This window comes from Balaenoptera ricei, chromosome 12 (genome assembly GCF_028023285.1).
Source record: "Balaenoptera ricei isolate mBalRic1 chromosome 12, mBalRic1.hap2, whole genome shotgun sequence".
Classification (NCBI taxonomy): domain Eukaryota; kingdom Metazoa; phylum Chordata; class Mammalia; order Artiodactyla; family Balaenopteridae; genus Balaenoptera; species Balaenoptera ricei.
In genome coordinates, this window is record NC_082650.1 from 65885050 (window position 1) to 65910691 (window position 25642).

Consider the following 25642-nt stretch of genomic DNA (forward strand, 5'->3'; position numbering starts at 1 on the left):
TCAATTCTGCCCTCCTTAAACCTATCCCCTTCCTTGATGACAAGGTGGACCTTCTAGATTATAGGACTGATCATTTCTCCCATTCTAGAACGTAGTTCCTAAAGGTTCAAGTTTAAGTGCCTTAGGATATAAGGCACAAGCTTATTTTCAAGATGGACTTTCTGAACTGCCCAATCATATTTTCCTCAGTCCCTTTCATGTAGGTATCTTTCAACAACATTGAGAGTTAATTATTAAACATATTATTTAGTTTCAGACTTTCATGTTTCCTCATACTGCAACAAATTCAATATTTCAATTTTTTTTAAATAAAAATATTTTCTGGTTTCAGGTGAAATTCCACAGAGGTAAAATAGATTTGTCATTTAAAAAAATGAACATTTGATTGCACTTAGAGAAAAATCCTTATTAATGCATCTGAAAAACAAAGGTTTTATTTTGGGGAAGAAACTTATCTTTTTTTGTAGTTTTATTGCTTTTAACTTGTGAAAAGCATCTTTTACCAGATAAATTTAATTAGTTTGGGGAACTAAAATACAAATTTTCTGGCTGAAGTAAAGAAACACATTCAATGACATATCTCATGGATGTTGGCTTGCAAAATGAATTCAAATTGACCTGGATCTGAGCGCCGTCACATGGATAGTAAGTTGGCTGAACAAATATAAACATAAGATAATGATAAATGGCAACATACCAAGATAAAAAGAGCCTCATGTTGGACTACCATAGGGAGCAGCTTTAGAGAGTTCTTAAATGAATTTAAGGCAGCTCAAAGTGGATATTTTGATAAACAAATGATATCAAATTTCACAGCTCAGTTGCTATATATTGGAGTAAAGATGTTGTTGAAAGAAGGAAAGATATATATATGTGTGTGTGTGTATACATATAAAACTATGACAAAAATCTTAAAGGAATAGACCCTAAATAAGTCTCTAAGTATCAATATTAACTTTCCTTGTTAGTTGTCTATGCAATCTATCTAAAGCACAAATAGAAATTAAATATATTAGATGTTGGGTCCAGAAAAACTGGAAAAAACCTTTAATCTCTAACTTCAGACCACAAAAGCACTCAAATTAAAAACAAATTTAAAAGTTTATAGGTAGCATGTGGATGAAGTTCCTACATTTCCCTATCCTTTGTTGACATAATTTAGATGAATTAGTCTTCGTTGGGAATTCATTGTTGAAATATGTTATGTTTCAATGTATAAATGTATAAAATGTGTACACATTTTATACTCTGTATAATTTTGTCAGTAATTAATACATAATTGCATTAAATTTTAGTACAATAGGAGATTTAATATTTAAACTATCTAATAGCAAAATCCTTGCTAGAAAAGAGGAATCCTTTAATTTATTTGACTGTGGCTGAATTTTTAATTTTTTTGGTAGATTACATGTGTATTGAATAAAACAGAAAAAAGAAACTGATAGAAACTAAATTCCTTTTGATCTTATCTAGAATTTACCCTTCTAAAACAAAGAATCATTACTTCCGAGCTGATAAAATCTAGGCCTAAATTCCAGAAGTTTTTTCAACTAAGAAAAAGACTGAAAAATAAAGTTCTTCAAAATAAAAATAAAAAATAAAGTTCTTCAAAAAGTGAGTACTAAAATTTAACTAATTACCTCCTTTGTATTCTTTATGTTTAATTCATAATATACTTTAATTTTATGTCTTAGATTAATTGAAATCAATTTTGAATTTGTATAATGTATATTGTTACATCAGTTTATTCTGAAAAAGGCAAATTTAATAATTCTGTCTTCTTTTTCATCTAGAATGTTTCCTCAGTATAAACTTCTCTCAACCTTCCACTTTATCTTTTCTATGTATACATAGTCCGTTGAACTAACTTGATATTTGCTTATTGGTAGTGCATATAGGGAAAAATAAGCCACACTTTTTTTTTTTAAACAAACAAATACACACGTCATTAGATGTGCTTCATTTTCTCTATCAAATTCCAGGAAGTACATGGGGAGGCACAAAGAAAAGATGTTTTCAAATTACAGAATAACTACCGTATTAGAATTTGTTTAGATTTACTTTGCCATAGATGCACTTCTACTTGCTATGTGCATGCATTAGAGCATTTGCTACTCTAGCAAACCCCATGGGCTATTTTTTCCTGCCCCTGTTCACGGTCACACAGCTACTAAGTAGTGCATCCTGGATTCACATGCCTGTCTACCTGATTTCAGAGCTTATACTTTTTCTCATATATGTCGTTGATTAATTCTGTTAGGTTATCCATTCACATAAGTGCCTGCTGGAACACTGAGGTGGTAATCTCAGTTACATAACAAGAAAAAATTACATTCCATCAGAGATTTTGGTCCAAGGAGGAGTTGATGAACCAGCACTAATTATGGCAACAGCCTTAATGGTTCTGACTCCTCCTCCAGGTGAGGATAAGTCTTGATTTTAGATTGTGATCTCTCAGGAATGGGAGAGTAGAGTGGCCAAGTGGAGGAAGCACTGCCCTGATTATTCTCCCAAAAGGTAGGCTTTTCAGATTAGCTCAACCCAGCCACAAAGAATCCGGATGCAAGTCTAAAGCTGCAGCCTCAGGTGACTTAGCTGGGGACAGTGACAAGGGCAACCTACACCCACTTTGCCTGCAGGAAATAAACTGACTCATGTCATGCTGCTTTAAACAATAAAAAAGTAACTACATTTTCAGAATGTTTTTCATTGTAATATCCTCTCTACAAAAGTTAATAATAAAATTATTATTAAATTATAAACATAATAACATAATAATGATATTATTCATCAGTACTAACCAGGTTTAATCTTATGATAAGGTTCAAAGAAGAGTGCTCCTTAAATATAACCAGTGATACTTCTTAAACTGGCATGCTAATTATTATTCAAAATAACAATTAATAGTACCTGAAATGCAGGAATGAAACATGGGTCGTGGATGTATGCACATCAAGACTTAAAGAAACCAACAAACAAAAAAGTTCTGTACCCAGAACAGCAAAAGATGTTGTTTCATGGAAAACTGGGACTGCAGAAAACTAGCAGTCAAATCTCTAAATAGAATATAAAAGTGAACGGCCAATACTAAATAAAGAGTGGCGTGTCTAACTTTGCAATGCTATTTACAGATATACTCCTAAACACATTTCAAAATTTATAAACATTGATTCTAATAAAGCATTTTGAGTAACCAGAGATGAAAACAATAATTCCATTCTAGACTTGTATTGCCATTTCTTTTAAAGTATGTATATTTCAGAAAGTACTACTTACCCTTCAGAGAAAGGCAGTTAAAGAAAAACAAATCAAAACCTCAAACGCTGATTATGATATAACATATTTATATAACCAGAAAGGACAATAAAGAGATTTGATCTAAGCATATCTGTAAAGTTAAAAGTTGTGCTATCAATAGTACTGCTGAATATAAATACTCAAATTATTGTTTAGTTTGGAAACTATTAGGATCAAAATTTTCAGAATTTACAAAATTAAGTCATTTAAAGAAGAAAAATTACCCCTAGCTGAGTACCTTTAAATGCTATCAGTTTATGAAATAGAATCTCTAATAAAACCACCAAGTCACTGACAATGACAATCTTATGAAAAATACTTTCAGAACATAGCTCAGTTCATTTCTGAATATAGGCTCTTCACAGTGGAATTCAATATTGATTAAGCACACAATTAATAAATCAATTTAATTCTAAAGCATTGGTATTTTTCTACTTTTCTAGTAAAATATTTTTTTCCAATTGAGAAATGTGAATTTAAGTTCACTTATCATTTGTTCTCAGAAAAGGTTGATAAATGATATACAGCTTACAATTGAGTTACAATTTGAGTACAATTTGAGTTATCCTTCTAACAGAAAGATTCCTTTCCCTTCATGAGAAATTATGTATTCATTTAAAAATTACATATACATTATATATGTTATATATAATTTATAATTTATATATGTTGTATATATAAATACACATTTATATATATTTAGGTAGGTAGGTATACACACTCACAAACTTTTTTTTAAAAGACTTAGTTTTTTAGAGCAGTTTTAGGTTTGCAACAGAATTGAGAAGAAGGTACAGAGATTTTCCTTATACCCCCTATGCCCACACATGCATAGCCTCCCCCATTATAAACATCACTCACCAGAATGGTGTGTTTGTTACCAAGGATGAACACATGTTGTCACATCATAATCAGCCAAAGTCCATAGTTTATCTTAGGATTCACTCTTGATGCTGTACATTCTATGGGTTTGGACGAATGTATAATGACATGTGTTCATCATTATAGTATCATACAGAGTATTTTCACTGCCCTAACAATCCTCTGTGTTGTGCTATTCATCTCCCCACTCCCACTCCCATTCCTGGCAATCACTAATCTTTGAACTGTCTCTATAGTTTTGCCTTTTCCAGAAGTAATATGCATTTAAGGTCCCTTTATGTCTTCTTATACCTTGATAGCTTTTTTTTTCTTCTTTTAGCACTGAATAGTATTCAATTATCTAGATGTACTACAGTTTACTTATCCATTCACCTTCTGAAGGACATCTTGGTTGACTCTAAGCTTTGGCAAGTATGAATAAAGCTGCTGTAAATATCTATGTTCAGGTTTTTGTGTGGACATTAGTTTTCAGCTCCTTTATGTAAATATCAAGGTGTGATTGCTCGATCATATGGTAAGAGTATATTTAATTTTGTAAGAAATTACCAATTGTTCTTCTGAAGTGGCTGTAGCATTTTGCATTCCCACCAGCAGTGTATGAGAATTTCTGGTGCTTCACATTTTTGCACAGCATTTTATGTTTTCAGTGTTCTGGATTTTGGCTATTCTAATAGATGTGTAGTGCTATCTCATTGCTATTTAATTTTCATTTCCCTGATGACAAGATATGTAGATCATATTTTCATATACTTATTTGCCATCTGTGTGTCTTCTTTGGTGAGGTGTCCATAAAGATCACTGGCCCATTTTTTTTTTTTAAATAAATTTATTTAATTAATTAATTTATTTATTTTTGGCTGTGTTGGGTCTGTTGGTGCGCACGGGCTTTCTTTAGTTGTGGCGAGCGGGGGCTACTCTTGATTGTGGTGTGTGGGCTTCTCATTGTGGTGACTTCTCTTGTTGTGGAGCACGGGCTCTAGGCGCGCGGGCTTCATTAGTTGTGGCACGCAAGCTCAGTAGTTGTGGCTCGTGGGCTCTAGAGCACAGGCTCAGTAGTTGTGGCGCACGGGCATAGTTGCTCCGCGGCATGTGGGATCTTCCTGGACCAGGGCTCGAACCCGTGTCCCCTGCATTGGCAGGCGGATTCTTAACCACTGCACCACCAGGGAAGCCCCATTGGCCCATTTTTAAAATAGGATTGTTTGTTTTCTTATTGTTGAGTCTTAAGGGTTCTTTGTATATTTTGGATAACAGTCCTTTATCAAATGTATCTTTTGCAAATATTTTCTCCCAGTCTGTAGCTTTTCTTCTAATTCTCTTGACTCTCTTTCTCAAAGCAGAAGTGTTTAACTTTAATGAAGTCCAGCTTATCAGTTCCTTCTTTCATGAGTCTTTCATGCTTCATGTCTTTGGTGTTGTATCTAAAAGGCATCACTACACCGAGGATTTTCTCCAATGTTACCTTCTAAAAGTTATATAGTTTTGTGTTTTACATTTACGTCTGTGATCCATTTTGAGTTAATTTCTATGAATGGTGCAAGGTCTGCCTCTAGTATCATTTTTTTTTTTTTACACGTGGATGTCCAGTTCTAGCACCATTTGTTGAAGAGAATATCTTTGCTCCATGTAACACCGGTATATTTTTTGTTAGAAAGTGATGTATTTCAGCCTTACCAAAATCAGGGTGTTCATAAAGACATCTGAAAATACTTTAATCTATCATAGCAACAGTGTTCATGAAGAGTAGTTGATTTTAGTGTTCAGCTTTTTAAATTTTTCTTCATCAATAATAGATGATCAATTCAAATCGATTTTCTTCTTTTCTAATGCATTTATTTTCCAGTGATTTTTGTGCTCATTCCAAACAATTCTACCAAAACATCCTCCACCCCTGAGCATTAAACATTTGATGAGTATAGGAGTTTCATTGTAGAAAGTAGTGTTAAAAGTTTATTCATTCAGTGCACTCTTTAGAGATGATTAACTGTCTTTATTATATTAAAGCAAACCCAAAGCCATCTGCCAAAGGCGATTGTGTCCAAGCACTGAAACCATTTCATGTGAAAACTCATTTTCAGGCTCCTAATTATTTTTCATTATAGTGGCAGTGTGGAATAGATTGGAATTGGACAGTAATTGCCAGGTCTGAGCAGTGTGGACCATTGCAATGTATCAGTTTAGATGAAGTGTGACAAGGATACAACTAGCTACTATATAACTTCCATTAACAAACTTCCCTGTCCCTGATCATGTAACACTTCATAGAATGTGGTCAGCACAAGGTCATAATAATGGCTTTCTGACTGACTTCAAGTATTTTGTACAAGTGCAAGCTGTTAACCCCCTGTGTTAGCATTGTTCTAGTAATGTCCAGTTATTACAGTTGTCAAAATACCTATTTCTTCAAGAGGGACAAGTAAACTTTTAAAAGTACAAGTTTCAAACTTAAGTTTGACTTCTTTCACGTGTAATGTTCCAGAAGGAAAGGCATGCCTAAATTTAAAACAATAATTTCATATGATATAGTTTTAAGGGGTAATTACTCAATATTCTTCAGTCAATCCAGTATATTGATCATAAAGGTTCTATCCAAGCAGAAAATGGTCTCAAATTATTTCTACATGTGCAACCAAGTAGATAATATTTAAGGAAACTGACTAATAAAGCAAAACAGCCATACCTACAGAAAAACCCTTTCCGTAGAGGAGTTTCCTTCACAGCACAGTAGTAATACTAAAGGAATGTACGATTGATTCTCAGCCAGGTGATCCTGCCCTCTCGCCCCTACAAGGGACTTTTAACAATGTCTGGAGACATTTTTGCTTGTCCCAGGAGGCTTGAGCTACTGGCATCTAGTGGGTAGAGTCCAGAGATGCTATTACACACCCTACAATGCACAGGACAGCCCCCCAAAACAGAGACAACAAAGAATTATCTGGCCCCAAATGTCAGTAGTGTCAAGATTGAAAAACCCTGGGATATATGTATTAACTTACTTTTAATTTGTTTCCCTGATCCCTAAAATATAAAAATTATTCTTTCTTTTATGATTGACTTTTCTTGAATATTTTCCCTCTGTGGAACATTAAGCTATCAATATCATTTATTAATAAATTTTATTCTATATTATAGACCATTTTACCTGACATTAGTTCATACACCACAATTAGGATTTTTGACTTATGGTCCTTTGATTGCCTTTCTGAACTAATAATTTCATGTGATCCTAGGCTATATGTGCACTGGCAAAAGTCTCCTAATGAAGTGCTTTCTTTTCCAAAGAGAGTTGAATCAAATGCATCTGAGAAGCAGTCTTTCTAATTTGATGAGAACCTTTAAGATGCTCTACAAGAGATGGGGCAAATAATCCGCATTCATGTCATGGATGTTGCCATGGAAAGAGTATTGTAACTTAGGCATTTTTGTTTATAGTTTGTAATTTTATACATTTCTGTAACAGTCATCTAGTCATGACCACATTTAGCTAATATTGTATGAATTTCTTCTGTATGCTTGCTGTCTTAGAATTATTTATTTTCTAAGTGAAAAAATTTTTTGTAAGTTCTTTACCTTTAGAATGATCAGTAGCTTTGTAAGTATTTCACAGTGTGTTTACTTCTGTAGTCTCCTCCACTATGCTATAAATTCTTTTAAACTGTTAAAGGCATCTAGATATAATTATCTTAAATTCCATTTTAAAAGCTGGCATGTCCCATATGGTTTTATGACTTAAAACATGCTAAAATTTGAGGCGTCTCTGCAAATTTACAAATGAAACATTTTGTTTCTTTTCAAACAAGCTTGACAATATGATTGAATTTATGTAATTGCAGCTATCTGAATAATTCAGTGAGAAATGAACTTTTTGAACCACTAATTGAGGAGACTAGTTTTGATGAACAGAATTGCCCAGGTTGGAGAGCCATAAATCCCCACTTTCATTTAGTATTTCCAACTCTCTCCACGACCTTGTGATCTGTTCTGGGCAGTCTATTATGAGTTTAATCATAGGTTATAAATATATGTCACAGTTGAGCTGATTAACACGTGGATCTACCTGTGTATATCAGAAAGGAGCATGACCAGATGACCCAGCTAGACTGCCGTAGCCCACAGAATGCACACTGCAGACCCCCCGCACCATTCTGGCGTGTTTAATTCCACTTTATTCACGGAAATCTAGTCATGCATCTGACGCATAGTAAATTATATTTGCCTTATTAATGTATAGCTTAGGGATTCATTATCGTTTTCTCACCCACACACACACACATACACACACACACACAATTACCTATTTACGCTTGATACTATGTTAAGCAGTTCAAAAAGACACTGACCTCTAGAAATTCCCAATCTGTAAGACAGCAGTAATGCTGTTAAAAAGGATATGACTAACAAATAGCAATAAAAAGTGAGTAAAGAGAAAATAATGATTGAAAACAAAAAAAAAAGGTTAATATCAATATATTTAATCAACATATCTACTCTTGTACATTAATAGAAAAGACAAACAGTAAATAGAAAAATTGGTGTGTAATATGATCATTTTTGAGTAAAATAGATATACATGGCCAGTAAAAACATGAAAATAATTTCTATCTCACTTAACCAGTAAATTGAAAATTACAATTAAGAAATAATCATTTTTGTCATTAGACTGAGATTGTTTAAAAGATAGATACTAACTAGTGTTGATAGAACTATAGGGCTGGAAATTGACAAAACAGTAGAAGTAAGTAACTTGGTGATATATATATCAAGTTTTCTTGAAATATATATAATATTTGACCTAGATGATGTAGTTCTAATAGTATATTTTTTAAAAATTCTTGCCTATTTGCAGAAAGATTCTTATCAAATGATATTCAGTGTAGCTTTAGATTAGTCACAAAAAACATCACAGACAAACAAGGACGAAAACAACAAAGCCCAGAAACAACTAAAAATGTTTCTTAGGGAATAGTCAAATAAATTATAGTATATTTGACTACTGGAATGCTGTATAGAAATTTAACACGTAAGTGTATTTATATTTTAGTCAAACTATTAGTGTTTTTTATGGTGAAAGCAGAGGAATATAAAGGGAAAGGAGAATAATAAAGGGGGAACATTCACTTTATTGTTTATTAGCTTTCACTTTTTGTTTCTTTTTTTTAACAATAAAATTGTGTGCCAAATTATGTAATTTGAAATGAGAGATGAAAAGGGAGGGAGGATGTGATTCTTATACTTTAATGATGTGTCCATGTACAAGGGGCAGCTTGTTTTCCTGCAGGTTTCTGGCTTCCTTTTACCCTTTAAAGAACAGGGCCTGGATGCAAGAGTAAAATCCCATGTTCCTCACATGCCTGCTTCCTAAAGCAGACATTTTTTCATTGACAGGGAGGTCAGCCTGCATTTCTATTTCGATCTATCTTTCCTTCAACAGCTCAATATAGCTCTTCATGTGTAAAACCACAAAGCAATATTGAAAGACTATATAACTAAGTATACAACGCTTTTTTTTCCATTTTAACTGTTATGAACCAGAGCTCAAATTCATCTTGGTTTTATCCAGAATCTACTAGAATGCTTCTTTGTAATTTATCCTAAATCTTAATTTAAGATTAAAAGCTCTTGCTGGATCTACAGCCTTACTTATAGATAAAGCTGGCATTGACTATGGCATTAAGTCAGGACACAGTGTCCCCTTAGCAAGAGGACTTTTGACAGCCGGGTTATGCTACATTTTGACCTTTTTTTTTTTTTTTAAGGAAACCATTTTCTTTTGAGTTGAAACCACTAAAAATATACCCTAAAAGGATCAAAGAAATAACTAAAAAAGAACTCAGAATATCATCATAAGAGGACTATTTCCCAACTCTCAAAGTTTAGAAAATTTGAGGAAACAGATGGGATTTGGGGGAATTATTTGTCATGAAGTTGAGCTACTGAGGGAATCATAAGTATAAAGCACATAAAGTACTTTTCATGATGCCTGAAAAACTGAGGGTTTAAGCAAATGACGACCTTTGTTTCTATCCTGCCCCAGTTTTGGGCTAATTAGGTGATCTTGACCACTTGTTACATGCAGCTAACACCAGTACATGCCTCATGGAAGAATTAAATCTAGGGAATTGTGGGTACTATTTATGACTGTTATTATTAATATGATTACTCTAAAAATGCTTAAAGCTAGAATTAAATATATCTTCAGATGCAGACTTCCCTTAAATCAATGGAAAAAAAATCTGAGACGCTATATTCGGTTCCTAGGGTACTATCCTAGAAATGGGCGGTTTTGAGCCAAAGGATGTCGTATGAAAGAACTACGCATGTTTTGGCAAAGTTATTTTTAGGATTCAAATTCCATAGTTAGCTTCTTGGCAAAGTGAAATTATATTTTAGAATAAATAAAAGTCTTATACTAAATGCCCAGTTATTTAATATTTCCAAAGTTCCTAAAAAGCACTGTAACCATTTGATTTGTAATAATAGTCTCAAACTTGAGCAGTACACCTTTTGGAAGATTAAAACAACAAACCACCACCACCAATAGCAGCACAAATCATGGACCTTACCCCCGAGGTCTCCAAGTGGACTCGAGGCAGGTATTTGATACCAACGTAATTATAAAGAGATGCAAGTGTTTTCCTGAATTCATGTTAATGGTACCCAGTCCGAAGGAGGCTCTCCTGATGTTAACTATTTATATTAGGTTTTTAGATATTTAAGAAAATAACTATACATTTAACGATTCTTACAGCTTACAAATTGTTCTTGTCGGTACCGATTTCCTGCAGCAGAGAGCTTCAATGGGTTATCACACTAATCTTCTTACTTACCTTTTTGCAAAGGTTACTCCTCATTATAGGAATATGACAGATGTTGCTTCTGAAGAATCCGACAGACCCAAGTCATCTCTTTCGTGACATGGTTAAGGAGGTTACGCTCTCCCTCCTGGGTAGAGCCTGAAGTAATGCTTAATTTCTAGAGGAACTTTTCTGGAGTGGAAATGGGTTTCTGACAGGAGGAGAGAGGAGAAAAAGAAACACATTCGAAGGTAAAGCAGGGAAGTGGGAGACCAGAGCAGAAAAGGAACTTCCAGAAGCTCATTCGAGGTCTATATGCATTAAAAGGTGATTTGTAGAAACAGCGAAGGAATTGTACCATATTTTGGATTTCTTGTTTTCTCACAATTGTCTTTGTAGAAATAGATTCTTACTGTAGGCTCTTTGAGACACTGAGGCATAATAGAGAGATCATATAGTTTAAATGACTAAATAAGAAGTTTGTTAACTAAAGCATCTTAAATTTTCAGTCATGAGGGAAGTCAATTAGTGGACAACTGTTTTCCTTAATTTTTTGTTTGTTTGTTTTTCAATCTTTACTCCTTTTGGAATTATGCGCATCAATGAGTTGGGTGAGTTATATTAAAGAAACATTTAAGTTGCACACACAGAAGCCGCTTTCAAGGAAATAAAATAGACACATTACAAAATGAATACTATCTCACTCTGCCTTATAGCAGGACCTTCTAGGCAATGATATCACTAAAGCCAATTGGTGATAAATGGAACATTCTAGCTGTGATACTTGGGCCCAGTTTACTTAGTTCTTTGAACTTCAGTTCCCTGTCCATAAAAGGAGATGAGGATACAATTTACAGGTTTATTACAAAAGAAGAGAAAAGATATATGTTCATATATGTATATGTATATATGAGTATATATATAACATCTTTTGATATACAGTATGGTGCTGAGCAGTCTGGCAGAATGAAGAACCCCAATAAAACTCCATAAACTTTAAATTACTTCCTCTCAATTCCTCTACTACAACAGTGATCAATTTGCCTTTAACTACCTGACAGTGTTTGGTATTATCCTTTGGAAGTAATCTTTATGAGCATCAAAACATGCAGACTTATCGTGTTCTTATTTGAAGACAGAATATTTTTTTTAAAGAATTTTCCTTTAATTCTCCTATAATAATAATTGGAAAAACATTTTTAAATTCAGTTACCAATATATACAATTTTTATGCTAGAGAAAAGACTGAAAAACTGACTCAAAAAGGCAGTTAATGAAATAAGCAGTTATCAATGATCCTGTAAATTGGAAATACAAATTGTGCAAGATAACTTGTGAATTTATTAAGATATTTTAAATCTAAGAATCAGTCAATTTTCTCTGTAGTTTAACAACTGTAATACTTTCAAAAAGTCCTTTTAATAGATAATTTCATCAGTAAGCAGTTACTAAAAAAGTTATCTAAAATGGACCAGAATGCAATTATAATTATAGTGTAGTTATTATTGAATCATTTCTGAAAAAGTAGTATATTTCTAAGTTATCCAATACAAGAATATTAAGAGATATCATTTTATCTATTTACACTATTAGTTAATGATTATATTATTCATTAGAAGAAATATAGTTTAGATTTTGCAACCCAAATATGATAAGTAATATAGCATAACTCTTGAAAAAAAGTTTTTTCATATTTTAGCTGCAAAAATGAAAATTTAGACAATTCACGAATGGAAAAGTAGTATTTTTTTGTTTCTCTTAGTAAACAAATTTACAAAACTGACAAAAAATATTTTCTATGTTTCTAAGAAATTACAGATTTAGCCACTTAATATTCTCCATAAAATTCCAAAGCCATTATATAATTTTAGGGTTTCAGTGAATTCAAATGTAAATATGGAGAAAGAAAAACATGTTCTGTAGTGACCTTTATGCTCAAGGGGCTTATTCTGCCCCAAAATAACCTAGCCTTAGAATACTGTTACTCTTTAATACACTCACACCTAACAAATGAATGCAATGGTATAAAATGCAATCCTGTAATAATTACAATTCCAAAGTGCTGAATAATGGTAATAGTTGACACCACCACTACCTTTGCCTAAAAAAGTCAGCCACTGAGAGCATTCCATGTCTTTTTAACCTTGGAAGTAAAAATATTATTTTGGGTCAGCGTTAAGCTTTTTTACTCTTGAATAACTTCCCTTGGAACTTGTTCTGTATTTCTTCATCAAAGCTATTGGTATAGCAAAGGTCATTACGAAAGGTATATATGTAGAGAATTAGTAATTTTTATCATTTTATTCTACCCCAAATTTTATCAAGATGACTCTTTCATTTTCATGTGACCTAATTGTTCTATAACCTTGAAAATTCCCCTGTGTTCCTGGTTATATTAAAATTGATTGTATGTGCCCATCAGCAAGGTGTTATGGCTTATATGCAAAATAAAATCCAGTTTCTTATTTTTAAAATTGGCTTTAAGAAAAAGTGAGTAAAAACAGTATGTATATATATTTATATCAATTATCGAAGTCAATAAATCTGGTCTCCATAGGGGTTTACTGCAGTCATAATCCAGACAGCTGTATATACAATGCCCATGTTGAAATTTCTATTAATTGTTATTCTCAGCATGTATTGAGGTCTAAATGTTTTTCCTGTAGTAGTTCTTCAAAGTCCTGCAAATTTTCTAAATGAAAAATGAAGACCATATATTTGAGCTGGTTAAATTATATGTCTGTATAAACAGGGCAAGCCAAGACAAATATTGACCTTCCTAAAAGCAAAAAATTAACTCCTTGATAATGAAAATGATCTTTCCCCAAAATACAAAGGTTTTATAAAGCAGAAAAAATAAAAGACTGACTTTAAATAGAAACATAAAATCAAAAGTCACAATAAAACATTAAGACAAAAGTTGATGAGAATTAAAAGAAATATATAATTGCATTTAAAAATAATTTTCTATGTAAGAAAATTATTACATTAAAAAAACTCAATAATTTCCATAAAAATATTTCTGAAGCAAAAATAGTGTTGTTGCTTAGAACTTTAAGTAAAATTTTTATTTTTGTTTCATAAGTACATGCATGTCAAATTCATTTAAAAAATCACAAATCCATGAATTCTCTTGTTTTTAAATATTAAGATTTAAAATACAATATAGTATATTTCAACAATAACTCTTTATTTGTTTAAACTCACTTTAAAAAAAAAAAAAGAAGAATACTGGGTATGCTTGTCTTAAACTGAGCCCTGAGCTTCATTATTTTATTGTGTTGTAGTATTTTTCACTTTATGTATTCTTATCAACCTTCATGGCTATAATGACTACTTCAAACTAGCTATGATTACCTCAAACTGTCTCCCAAGTGATGCTGTACTTTTATGCTCCGTGTATATATATTTGATATGGTACTGAACTACTCCAGTTGAACATCTTGCCTTCACCTCAGAGTCAGTCGTTCATGACCCATCTCACGAAATTTCTCCTAAAACTCGTTTCTAGATTCTTTATTTTTCTGATGGCACTGCTTCCCTAAATCTCGAAGCCTAAATAAATAAATAAGTAAATGAATAAATAAATAAATGACTTCTAAGTCATTTTAATATGACCTCATCAAAACAGTCCATTGGGATTTAGGGATAGACTTCCATTTATATTGTTTTTTAATTTATATTATTTTAATGTAATGGAAAGACAAGAACACACGACATGCCTAGTATCTGCTATGTCTTCATATTGTGTCAGTTTAGCTAAGCTGGGTCCAGATGCCAGGGAAGCAGACTTACATAGACTGTTTAACCAGCAACAAGGATCTTGAACGATTCCAGAATTCTCTTCTCTGAATGGTTTTCAGTTAAAGTTGGATGCAAGAGATATTTGCGCGGGATTTGGGAATGGAATTAGAGGAGCCAACATTTACACTCAGAAGGTCAAGTCAGGCACTGTTGTGGTTCTCCCACATTGTGGTGAATCTGCTAACTCACTCTGCTGGCGGGCAGCAGCCATGTCTGCAGGTCCTGCACCTCCAACCAGATCACCTCCTTTAACCTCACTGGGTCCTGGGCCGCGGGCAGGCAGAGCTCTGTAATGAGCGAACCAGCCCTACTGCAGGCCATCTGCATCATCTAAGATGAAGACTTAGATAGATCTGGGTCAGGTGGATATGGGGCTCAGTTCATCCTCCTACGTTACAGTTTGTCCCTTCAGGTTCCAGTTCGCCCACACTCTCCCCCATTTCAGATCCAGATGCAGGGGCAACAGACTTCCATAAGTTGCCTAACCATCTCCCAGGATCTTGTAAGAATTAATCCCTCTGATAACCCCTTGTATTGTTCATGGTGGTTTTGCTTTTGTCTTAATTCTGATACACTTGCTCAAAAATGTTAGTAATGAGTGTAGGTAATTTGAATTTTAAAATCACCCTTCTATGTAATTTTCAATTCTGTCTTTTCCCATTCATTCCCATGAACAGCCACCTTAGTATGAGTTTCATCATCGTTTCAAGGGCAGTTTCTTAACTTATCTCTTTGTCTTTATTCCTGAGAATTAGGAATACATACACAAAGTCTCATCAGACATTCTTGGAGGATTATAGATCATATATGGGCTTAAAGCCACAATGTAGGGACAGTCATGATAGATCAGCTATGAGTGAGCAGGTAGTGAGATGTATCTACTGAAACAGCCATCTTTTTGTGTTTCTGCCATGTTTTAGCAAAAGAAATGGGAAGACTAAGGTTTTAGCAGGAACACTAACTTCCTGCTTGGGGTCCAGGGATAAATCAGATGTTTTATCTTCATAGGATATCATCAAGAACTTTTGGTATCTGTCTAATCATTTCATGTCTCTATTGTGTGATGACCATACTACACTGTTTCTGGTTTTAAGATTCAATAAGCTGTCCTTTAATTGCCAGATATCCATAATCATCATGGTTCTTTCCAAATAATTTTTCCTATATCTTAAAAAAGATTTAAACACCAGCTAAACGCTTTAGCGAGGTAGATTAAAGTGTTTGCTTTCTTTCTCTTCACTTGCACATGCTTTTTCTGACATAGGCAACGTCCTTTGCTTTTTCCCTGCCAAAACATAACTCAAAGCTTTTATCACAAGTCTTCAATGATTGACCCAAACATGAGCAATATCTGACAAAAATCAATGGGCTTATGAGTGTATGTTAAGGAATATGAAGAGTGACGAGGAAAAAAAGAGAAAAATTAGTCATGTTATGTCCTAATTCATTAATCTTTATTTCAACCTAGGTCTATAATCTTAATGATATGCACTCAAGTGAATAAACTACACGGTTTTCAAATTAAATTAAGAAACTAGCACTGGGAACTAAAATAAATATTATAAAAATAATTTAAAAATATACATAGAGGCAAATCATAGAAAGCTTGGGTCCTAAAGAAGTAATTCCTTGGGAAAATGTTAATGTTCAGATGTACATTTACTTTTCTGTATAACTCCCTCTCCCAGGATGGATAGTGATGAGAGATATATGTTCAGTGAACAATGGTTGACTGAATGACTGAATTGGTGACTCAGCTAGAGCTAAGCATAAATTAATCTTATAACAAATTTATGAAATGATAACTACTTTAATTCAGGCTACAAAAGTAAACATCAAGAATTCTTTTCTGCAGTGACTTTCCACTGCATATGAAATCAGTTCAATGCCTTAGCCTGGCATCCAAAGCCTTGAAACCCATGGACCTAATTTTATGTGAATCTCCCATTTTTCTCTTTGCTAGTATTTAAGCCAACTTCCTTTAATATGGTCAGGTCCTGTAATTTTCAGTCTTTAAACCTGCACTCATTGATTGTTCCACTTCCATATTTCTTTGACTTCTAGTCATTACATAAGAAAAGCTTTAGATTATTTGTGTGTGTGTATGTGTGTATGCATGTGTGTTGGTGTGTATATGTATGTACAAGTCAAGGCTTGATCATGTTTATATGGTGTATTTAAAGGAAATCAATAGTCAGGAAGCAATTGAATACATACAGGAGAAAGAGAAAGGAACAGCTGATGATTGATTTTTGAGGATTTGGGAGAAAATGCAATCAAAAGGATAGGAAGGATAATTAGCTTTGAAGGGTGGAAATATTCCATTCAACTGAGAGTAATGGGCAATGATGGGGGTTGGAGAAGATACGGAGATCATTAGCTTGGTGAAAATATTTTTGCTACATTAACTCTGAGAAACTGAGTTTTTGTTTTCCCCAGGAATTATGGGGAACAGTATCTCCTTAGAGTGAGGACAGCATAGATGGGATTAGATATTATGTTGCCATTGAGAAATATCTGAAGGTATTAGATAATGTCCAAAAGGCACTTCAAATTAAATATATCAGATATGAATTAGAAATTTTCTCTAAAATTTTTATATTCTGATTAATGGCCCCAGTTTCCATTCAGTGAATCAAAGCAGGAGATTATCATAGGCCATTCCTTTTACCTTATCTCCACATTGAAAAATGTTAGTAATGACTTTTTTTTCACAGATCTGCAGATTGACTGGGGGTGGCTGAACTAGGCAGGGTGTGGCTGGATGGTTCTGCTGGTCTGGGCTAAATTTACTCATGTGTCTATAACTTCCTGGGTTTAACTGACCCAGGCTGGGTGGATTTGTTTCATGTGTTTCTCATCCTCCCCTAGACCAGTGAGTCTTTGTCATGGTATTGGCAGAGGTGCGAGAAAGTAAGCCCAATCATGCAAATGCTTTTAAAACTCTGATTGCATTATGCCTATTAATATCCATTGGCCAAAGCAAGTTGAAATATAAGGGTTACTCTTTGCCCACTGAGAGAGCCCTATAAAGTTACATGGCAAGGGGCATGCATATATGCCAGAATCAGTGGAGAATTGGGAACATTAATAAAATCTATTGCTAAGAGCTAGGTCATACTCTCTCATTCAACATGTGCACTTTAGTACATAAGGCTGGAAAGATCAATATTTTTGGAATTGAAACAAACCTGGATTTACATCTTGGCTCTTCATTTTTGTTATCTCTGATATGGAGATTGCAATAATATCTACCCTTTTTCTGCACAATTTTATTGGGATATAGTTGACATGTAATATTGTGTAACTTTAAGGTGTACAACCTGTTGATTTGATACATTTATATGTTTGAAAATCATTACAAACATAGCTTTAGCTATGACCTCCATCGTGTCACATAATTACCATCTCTTTTTTGTGGTAAGAACATTTAAGATCTACTAACATAGCAACTTCCAATTATATAATACAGTATTTTTATTAGCTATAATTACTGTACTACACATTAGAACCCCATAACTTGTTTATCTTACAACTGGAAGTTCGTACCCTTTAACCAATATCTCCACATTTCCCCCATTGCTCTACTCTCTATTTCTATGAGATCAGCTTTTTTAGATTCCACGTGTAACTGATATCATACCGTATTTGTCTTTTTCTGTCTGCCTATTTCACTTAGCGTAATGCCCTCAAGATTCATACAAGTTGTAGAAAATACAGGATTTCCTTATTTCTCATGGCAGAATAATATTTCATTGTATATATGTACCACATCTTCTTTATACATTCATTGATTGACACACACTTAGGTTGTTTCCATATGTTGGCTATTGTGAACAATGCTGCAATGAACATGGAAATGCAGATGTCTTTTTTGAGATTCTGTTTTCGTTTTCTTTGGATGTATACCCAGAAGTGGAATTGCTGGATCATATGGTAGCTCTATTTTTAATATTTTGAGGAACCTCCATATTGTTCTCTATAGTGGCTGCACCAATTTACATTCCCACCAACAGTGCACAAGGGTTCCCTTTTCTCTACATACTCTCCAACATTTATCTCTTCTCTTTTTCATGATTCCATTTTAACAGGTGTGAAGTAATATCTCACTGTGGTTTTGAGTTGCATTTCTGTGATGATTAGCGATGCTGAGCATCTTTTCATGTACTTGTTGGCCATCTGTATGTTTTCTTTGGAAAAATGTTCAGTTCTTCTGCCCATTTTTTAATCACCTGCTAGTTTGTTTGTTTGTTTTGCTATTAAGTTACAAGTTGTTTTTATATTTTGTATATAACTGCTTATTAGATATATGATTTGCAAATATTTTATTTTTTGTTTTTTCCACACACACACACTGTATTTTATTTTTACAAGAGATAAATAAACTGACACCAAGCATTGTAAATGATTTGCAAATATTTTCTCTCATTCCCAAAGTTGTCTTTTCATTTTGTTGATGACCTATTTTTCTATACAGAAGTATTTTAGTTTGATGTAGTCCACTTTATTTATTTTTGCTTTTGTTGCTTGTGCTTTTTGTATCATATCCAAATAAATTGTTGACAACATCAGTGTCAAGGAGATTTTTCATTATGCTTTTTCCTGGGATTTTAATGGTTTCAGGTCTTATGTTTAAAACAATTTCAAGTTAATTTTTGTGAATGGTGTGAGATAGAGGCCTAATTTCACTTTTCTGCATGCAATTACCCAGTTTTCTCAACATTTACTGAAGAGTCTATCCTTTCCCCATTGTATATTTTTGGTCTCTTTGTCATAAATTAATGGCCATTTATGCATGAGTTTATATACCAGTCTCTATTCTGTTCCGTTGGTCTTTGTGTCTATTTTCAAGGCAGTACCATATTATTTCTGATTATAATAGCTTTGTATTATAGTTTGAAATCAGGAAGTGTGATGCCTCCAGCTTTGTTCTTCTTTTTCAGGATTGCTTTGGATATTCAGGGTCTTTGTGTCTCCATACAAAATTTAGAATTGTTTTTTCTATTTCTATGAAAAATGCCATTAGAATCTTGATAGAGAGTTCATTGACTGTGCAGATGGTTTTTGGTAGTATGGACATTTTAACAACACAGTATTCATTCATCCGATCCATGAACATGGGTAATTTTTTTCATTTATTTGTGTCTTCTTCACTTTCTTTCATCCAAGTCTTGTAATTTTTAGTGTACAGATCTTCACCTCCTTGGTTAAACTTACTCCTCAGTATTTTACTGTTTTTGATGCTATTGTGAATGCGATTGTTTTATTTCTTTCTTTTTCAGATGTTTTGTTGTTAGTGTATGGAAATGCAGCTGATTTCTGTATGTTGATTTCTGCAACTTTGCTGAATTTGTTGATTAGTTCTAAGGTTTTTTTTTGTGGAGTCTTTAGGATTTTCTCTATACAAGATGATGTCATCTCCAAACACTTTTCCTTCTTCCTTTTCAATTTGGATGCCTTTTATTTCTTCGTATTGCCTGACTGCTCTGGCTTGGACTTCCAGTACTATGTTGAATAGAAATAGTGAGAGTGGTCACCCTTGTCTTGTCTTGTTCTTGATCTTAGAGCAAAATTTTCAACCTTTCATCATTGAGTATAAGGTTGTCTGTGGGTTTGTCACATATGGACTTTATTGTGTTGTGGTATCTTCCTTCTATACCCAATTTGTTGAGCATTGTTATCATGAAAGAAAGTTATATTTTGTCAAATGGTTTTTCTGCATCTATTGAGTAATCATATGACTTGATTTTTTCATTTTATTAATGTAGTGTATCACTTTTGTTGATTTGCATATGTTGAACCATCCTTGCATCCCAGGGATAAATCCCACTTGATCATGGTGTTATGATTCTTTTAATGTGGCATTGGATCCAGTTTGCTAATATTTTGTTGAGAATTTTTGCATCTATATTCATCAGGGATATTGGTCTGTAATTTTGTTTTCTTGTAGTGTCTTTATCTGGCTTTGGTACCAGGATAATGCTGGCCTCTTAAAATCTTACCTGCACATCTAATTCATCTTTGGATATTCTCAAGTCTTCTTAAGTTGGCCTTTCCTGCTATCTGCCTGCTCACTGCTATCAAGAATCCCAACACTGCTTGCATGGATGTATTCCTGCCCAAAGTTTGCTGCTAATCCCTAATTTATCATTGTCTCACTTTCTATCCCAAGCTCCTTATCTTGGTGCTGTACCAAATATTTTTTTCTTTCCAAGAGGAATTCTGGTAACAATTTTGAGATAATACACTTTTGACTTCTGGTACATTTGTTTATATGACAGTTACCTCCATTTGAGTTTGTGTTCCTTAAGGGGTGTTTTTCATCTCATATGCTTAGCATCAAGCACATGGTAGATAGTCAAAACAATCATTAAATTAAAAATGCATTTTTGAGGTCTGATATTTTCCTTCTAATTATATTGCAGAGGGATATTATGAGACTAAGGGATAATCTTTCTTAGAGTAGAATAAAGGTGTATCTGGTATCATGTCATTGAAGTATAAGCAAGAAACTATTTTCTTTTTAACATCTTTGTTGGGTTGAAACTCCTTATCTTGCTAAACAGTAGACTCCCATTAATGATCAAATCCCATAACTTTTGAATCACATTAATTCCATTTTAAAAACTTTAATTTCTACCTCCAGGATAGGCTAGACTTGTAAAAGAGTAGTGGAGAGGAGGCTTGTATTCCTCCCCAAACATTGTCTCCTTCCTTTTGGCCTTTGCCTTTCCAATAATATTTTCTTTTGTTATTGACATTGGCAAGTAGGCTGTTCTTTTTTTGTTAATTAGTCCTAACTTTAACTGACTTACATAAAAGACCCCACATGAATGACCCTTGAGCTTCTGGGCCCCTTTAGTTTGTTATCACCGTCTATCTAGATGGGCAAACATCACATGTAAGAGGGTCAATTCCAAGCAGTTCTCTGGCATCTGTGGTTTCTACTAAGATTTATTGTGACTTAGCTTCCTCCCAGCTGACAGCATCAATCCTCCTTCTCCTGATATCCAAATAGCTTCCCGCCATGCTTTGGTGATGTCCACCACACTTATAGTCCTTGTTTCCATTGACCTTTTGGGAACTAAAAACCTGAGAGAGTAATCCTTACCTCCTCTCCCTGGATTCACCACGATTTTCTCCTAATTCTTGAAACACAAGAAAACAAAAAAATTGTCTAGCAAAATGAGGAGGGAAATTATAATTACTTTGAGATATTTTTCCAGTGAAATCCTCTCATGGTCAATATAATGAACAATAATATATCAGTTATGTATTAAATAAGACAACATGTCACATATTTAATATTGCTAAGATTTAGTCTTTTAGGGTTTAAGGCTATGCAGACAGATGTCAAATGAAAAAAAGCTTGACTTTGTGAACCTCTCTTTTTTAATGTTTAATTCCATCCCTATTTTAAAGGAAATTTAATTTAAGAGAATTATATCCATATGATTCAAGTTCATTTGTATTTAACTGATCAATGTGTTGTTTTACAAGGCCTGTTTGATGTCAAGAAAGCAAAGTGAGTCCCTTTTCCCCCTAGGCTTTAGAATGCATTTTTTCCCCTTAGAAGTATTTGACAGTTTATAAATCCCACTACCAAAGACTGAACTTTGGTTTAAAATTCAGAGCATTAAAACATGGAACAACATCCAAAAGGGCAGTAAATTTCAATTGAGAAAATAGCCTTTAACATAATGATTTTTCATGTTTTTCTGCTTATTTTAATTTTTAATTACAAAACCAATTTCTTAAGCAAAAGCAACATCTTAGTGAAAGCATTAGAGGGAAGAGAGTTCCATCATATTAGAAAAAGAAGAGTTATAAATAATTCATTAGATAAGAGAACTTTGAAAAGTTGGTGTCTTTGCCTTTTTTAATCATCTCCTTCCATGAAGAGAAAACATGTTGTATTGAGAAAAACATAGACTTTAAAGTCAGACAGTTTATGCTACTCTAACTTAATGGCCACATAGATCCAGAAGTGTTTCAACCTTTTTTTCATGACTTAAAAAGATGTGGATAATATCACTAATCTCTAAATGTGCTCAATATCAGTCCTTGCCTTTCCCTCCGCCCATCATTCCCTTTGTACCTGGGATGGATCCAACATTGATCTTTAATTTTGTATCCCTTGAGTCCTTCCCAATATCACAGTTTGAAAAACATTTCTTAAAATGTCTTTCTCATTCTTCCTTTTGGAGGGGGGGAGGGTGGATTTTGCCAAAATTACTTCTATATTTTTCTTATGTATTATAGAGATTATCAACCTTGAAGCTGATTGTGTGTTCTTCACTGATTTTAGTACAGAGATGCTTAAAGGTAAATTTCAAAACGACATTTAACAACTCTAAAGAAACATATAATCTCTGTTTCTGTGTGTTGTCTTTAAGTTTCTTTTTCTAGTATTTATTTCTTTTTGACTTTGACTCCCTAACAATTTATTATTGTTTGAATCAGACATATCTTTAAGGTCTTTTAGGTGAGTCAGGGTAAAAATAAATGAATAAATGCACACATACGTACATAAAAAGTTCTGTGGCTAGACCTATACCGTGCAGGGCAGGCTAAAACCCACCTTGAGAATTCAGACTATAATACAGCAAGGGCAGAAATCTGAGAAAAAAATGATTAAGATCATGTTTATATCGAAAGCTCATATTTACTGCTCCCATCCATGATTTGCCAAAGCATTTTTTAACTCTACCTTAAAATGTGGTTTTTTTTTTTCTTATATTCACGTTGACACATTTTTACAGAGAAATTTACCAACTTCCAAATCCAGATAGCTCAGGTATGCAAGTAATCAGTCGGCACTACACTTGGATTCTGGGCAGGCTCATAGGAAAACAAATATCTGAGATGACAGATGCCACTTGTGACAGTTGTACTTGGGTTGGAGCAGGAAGGGAGAAGCAGCTCTCTGCAAGAATTTATTTCTCTTATATTTTCTTTTTAGACTCATTTTATTGTGATTATCTTATTGCCCAGTAGGCAGGAAGTGGAAGATAAATGTTGATTGAACGAAATGAGCACCAATGAGAATATTTATATCGTGAGTATGGCTGTGGTTCTAACAATCTAGATCCCAGGAAAATAAATAAGAATATTTGATCTATTGGTCAATGTTTTCTAGTTCTGAGAACTTTAAGGTTCAGTACTAGGAAGAGATACAGGATAAAGGAAAATCAAATTGAGGAATTCTGGAAGTGGGTAGATCAGGAAACTGGCCACTCCATTTTTTCCTACTCTTCTTGAACGCAATTTGCCATTTGCACTTTTCCAAACCATTTTTTGTGTTCTAGCAGATTTTTGTCTCTTCAGTTGCCTTCCTTCTTCTTATTTCTTCATGGTATTGTCTAGCCCTTTTGGACCCTCAGTGACTGTAGTACTAGTGTTGATGTGTGTTTGGAATAAGGAAAAAGGATACTCAGGAGCTACAATTATATTATTTACAACTGTTACCATGTACTAGAACATATTGTAGACTATGTAAATACGATAGAATCTCTCTCATTCAAATTCCATTCAAACCTGTCAGATAGTCAAATCCCTCATTTCCTAATTTAAAACATACTAACCGATGCCAACAAGGCAGTTAGCAGGCAGCTCATTAGTATAGCTACACATTTCTCCTAGCCATTAAGTTGCATCTAAAAAGATGCTTATCCCAGATGTACTTACTATTGTAATTAGGTAAATAAATAACCAATACATAAGTAAACTATGTAAATAAATACACTGATGAGATATACGTATGAAAAGAGAGGCTATTTCTATTAATGTGAATGATTTGGAAAAAACTCAAAGCCAAGTGACTAAAACAAAACAAAACAAAAAATGATATTGAATTAGATGTGGACAAGAGAACTAAAAAATGCTTTGAGACTGTATCATATTTTCTTTTAAAAATTCCCTGCTTTAACCAACTTATTTGCTTAACTGACCAACCAGTGATCCCAGTTGTGCTGGATAAGACATGTGCTCTAAGTATTTGATGATGTAATGGCAATAATTGATTCAATTCACTCATCCAGAGCAGTGTAACAGACGCTCAACAAGCAGTCGATCATATCAGGGCACATTTGCTCTTTTGCCAGCCTAGGCAATGTCTGATTAGGCACAGTTCAACTCTACCCAGCCATGCATTTCTGAAGCCATAAAAAATGAGAGTGTTCTGCATAAATATTTCTCTCCTCAAGAGACATTTTTAAATAGAAGACTTTTGAAGTTTTGGTCAGATCTTGGCACGTTTTCTTTTTGGTCCTGAAGCAGCTAACAGTTTTACACTCCTTCTTCACTCCCAAATAGTAACCCATTTTGACTTTCTTCGTACAGTCAAAGGCATCCCAGTAGTATATACTTGAAATCTAGGGATTCTTGGACTCCTCCTGCCATCACTCACATTTCCTTTGTACATAGTTGCATTCCCTGGGTTCAGGTTCTTATCTGATGCCACTCACATCTTACTGTTTATTTTTATTCCCACTTCTTTTTGGGCTCTTGGTTCTCCAAGTAAGAGAACCAAAGGTAAGTTTGGTTTATAGGTATAAAGATGGTGGAGGTATGTCCAGAAACAACCCAACTAGGAAAAGGCATGAGATAAAGGGACCAAAAACACCATCTAATTTCAATCCCAGTGCCTTTGAACATGCTCTTCTTTCTGTTTGCCTAACTGATTCAGTCCTCTCAACATCAAACTCCCTACGCTTAGACCTTTCACTATGGCTCCTCATAATGGGGAAAGAACAGCTTTATTTATGTGTCTCAGGACATTTTTTTCAGTTCCAGCTCTTATTGCCTCTTAGAATTATTTTTTGTTTTGTTTGTGCTTACTTGTAAATCCACTCACTATGAACTTA